This window comes from Miniopterus schreibersii, assembly GCF_964146895.1.
Source record: "Miniopterus schreibersii genome assembly, chromosome: 4".
NCBI classification, from domain to species: Eukaryota; Metazoa; Chordata; class Mammalia; order Chiroptera; family Miniopteridae; genus Miniopterus; species Miniopterus schreibersii.
The window spans coordinates 100,992,146-100,995,749 of NC_138105.1; positions in this window are offsets into that span (position 1 = coordinate 100,992,146).

Here is a 3,604-nt window from a genome sequence, read left to right on the forward strand (position 1 = left end):
CACAGGAGATGCAGGAAACAGAGAGGAGAGGTGTGCGAACTGCAGGCTCAACACGCCTTCTTTGCAGGAACATCCAAGTGAAAGAACAGGACCTACTGGGTCATCCCGAGCTGGGCACCCCCAGCCTGCCCAGGTTCACTGCCGTGGGTCTGTTTCAGGGGCTGGCTTGCTTGGGGGGAAGTGGGGTCATGCAGGAGGCCTGGGAAACTGGCCCTAATGCTGTGTGACCTTGGCAGGTGCTTCAGTTTCCTCATCTGTCCCTTCAAATAATCCCCCAGCCCTGGGCGGCTCTGCAGGCCGAGGATGGTGGGAGCTGTGCTGGTCCCAGCAGCATTTCTGCTGGGGGACCTGCGAGGGGGTGCTGTGGCTGTCCCCACGCAGGATAGCCGGCCCTCCTTGGTCTTGTTAGAGCAGCGCCCCCGGCTGCCTGTGCAGGGCATTACCTAGTGACAGCGGAGCCAGCCCTGAGCCGGGAGAGGTCGTTTCTCCCAGGAGGGTGAGGAATCATCGCCCGATGGTGGAATCCAGATACTGTGCCACGGGCTCACCTTCCTTTTCCATTTGGGCAAATGCTCCACCTCTCAGGATGCATGTAAACTCTCAGCAAAGAGGCCCCGGACCCAGTGTCCCCTGTACCCCGGGCGTCTCTGTGGAGCAGGTGGTCCAGGCCCGGGTGTCTCCGTGGAGCCCCCCAGCCCCAGCTTGGGCCCCAAAGCAGACCCCGAGATGGGGGTGCGGGGAGTTTACTGAGGAAGCATGTGAGGGAGTGGGACACGTGAGTGAAAAGCCCGAAGGCTGTGCTTGACCAGCAGGTTACCCTTGGGGGCATCTGGGCCTCGGTCCTTGGGACTGTCCACCGGAGCTGGGGAGGTTGGTTCCCCATCCCTCGGGGCGAGGCCTGCCCCTGGGACTGTGAAACCCCCGGCTCTTTGGGGCTGCGCTGCAGCCCAGAAGGCTTCCTGCCCCTGGTACAGGAGCGGCACCTGGTCCAGGTGTGCGGAGAGCCCCGGAGGGGGCCGGGCCTTCTCACACCCGCCTGTCCTCCCAGCGACCTGCTGAGCAGGCCCACCCCGCCCCGGCCCTCCCGATCCCCGCCTGCCTTTGCCCAGGATGCAGGTGCCTCGTCCACACTGTGTCCTGCTCTACGGCAGCTGTAACAGATGCTCACAGAACGACAGACACTCATTCCCTTGGGGGCCGGAGGCCAGAAGTCTGAGATCAGGGTGCGGGCAGGGCCGGCTCCCCCCTGAAGCTCCAGGGGAGGGCCCTGCCTCGTCCCAGTCCCCCTGGCCTGGGTGTGCTGTGGCTCGTGGCCGCATCACCCTAGTCCCTGCCCCCGCCACACAGCCGTCTCCCCTCCGGCCTGTGTCCTCGCCTCTTATGAGGACACGTGTTTATGGGGTTGGGCCCTTGCTCATCCAGGATGACCTCATCTTGAGATCCGTAACTGATCACCTCTGCAGAGACCCTGTTTCCAAACCAAGGCCCGTTCCGAGGTTCCAGGGACGTGCCTTTGGCAGCGGAGCAGGAAGCTGACCCTCTGGGCCTCAAGCCAGCCTTCCAGGAGGGGTGGCCTGGCCAAAGTCAAGGGCAGGACAAAGCTCTCTCCTTGCTGGGAGGGGCCCCCGGGGTGGCCCGTTCCTCACCCGGCACACCACACACTCACACAGACGTGACACAGGCATTCACACTCACAATGACGCAGATCCACACGCATGCACGCACACAGACAAGACCTGCACACACCACACACACGGACGTTCAGGGACACAGATCCACACCAGACAAGGCACAGGCGCACTCACAGCCCTGACAGGGGACTCTGAGCCCCAAAGGCTTTACCTGGGACCCATCAGCTCTAGGCTCTTGGGGATAATCCTTCCAAAGGAGGATTCAGCTCTTCCTCACCGCCCAGCCTCCCCCACCCCCCTCCCCCCGCTAAGCAGCGGCTTTGACGTCAAAGCCCAGCCCCATTTCCACCCTTGTCCGGGGAACTCTCCAGAACCACTTGTGCACCACATCTGTGTGCATCCACGTAACTCTCGTCACAGACCCCAAATCATACACAGCCTGTTGAGACCCTTTGTTCTTCCACTGGCGCGTCTGGGATGTTGCCACACTGGCACGTAACAGAGCTGTGGCTGATTCAAGTAATTAGTGCTTTACACTAGGTCATACGTGAACACGGTCAACATGCAAACAGCTCACAAATGGGCACAGCCCCGCCCACTCGCGGCCCTGCCCACTTGTAGCCGCCCCCACCAGTCTCCAGGATGTCCTTCCAGCGCTGTTTCATCCGGACAAACAGGTAGGCGTGGACACACCCTCTGCACCTATACACACACAAACATGCATGTACACATGTCTATGTCCACACAGTCTCGCCAGGCTTTCGTGACGTGCATTTTTTCCTGTCCTGATGAGAAAAATGATGGAAGCGCATACAAGGCAAATGTAATCGGAACCTGGGCCTTTTCACGGACCTCAACAGTTTCGTCTTGCTCCCAGCAGTTGGCAACGCCTCCCTCTCTGTGTAACTAGGCGTTGAGAGGAATGCTGGGGTGCAGTGAGGGAGGCCCGGTCATGGGGGTGGGAGAACACGCTCGTCTCCCCTGACGCTGGCTCATCTGGAAGCCTGTGGGCACACAGGGTGGGGGCCGGTCTCAATCTGCAGACCGGCCAAGGCCACACTAGGGGTGTGAGTGTTAATTTTATGCATCAACTTGGCTGGGCCGTGGGACCCAGACGTGTGGTCAAACACCAGCCCAGATGTTTCTGGGACGCTGTTGTTTAGATGAGATTAACATGGAAATTAGTAAGTGGCTTTGAGTAAAGCAGATTGCTCTCCATGGGGTGGGCCTCGCCCTATCAGTTGAAGGCAGAAAGAGAAAAAGACTGTGGTCCATGAGGAGGAGGGAATGCTGCCTCCAGATGGGCTTCAGACTCAAGGCATCGACTCTTCCTGGGCCTCCAGTCTGTTCTGCAGATTTCGGACTCACCAGCCCTGCAGTCACATGAGCCAGTTCCTTAAAGCAAATCTCTCTCTCTCTCTTCTTCCTCTTTTGTGCATATACACATACACACATACACTCACATGCACATGCATACACATGTGTACACACATATGCATGCACACACAAACACGTGTGTGCATGCACACACACACCTGGTTCTGTTTCTCTAGACAGTCCCAACTAATACACAGGGTTGGGGACAAAGTCTCTTCTTGCCAGCAGCCACTCGGTGTCCCAGTGGCTTCCTTAGCCTGAGCTTGAGCTGGAGGGCAATGCTGGGCGTCCCAGCCCACAGGGAGCATCTCCCAGGGCAGATGCCTGGATGTGCAGTGATCCTGAGATAAGCATGGCAGTCGGGATCACCTGTAAAACCAGAGGTGCCCTGCGAGGCTCTGGGAAGGGCTCTGACACCCATGGGTGGCCCTTCTTTGAAGGTGGCTGCTGAGATGGCCTCTGGTGCAAAGGCTGCAGGAAACCGGGGCAGGCTGCCCCTCAAAGTGCCCCTGCCAGGGCCTTGTCTCTCAAATCCAGCTTCAGGCAGAGACCCCATGCCTGGGACCAGCGGCTCTGGCCTCCCAGCTCTGCTCTGC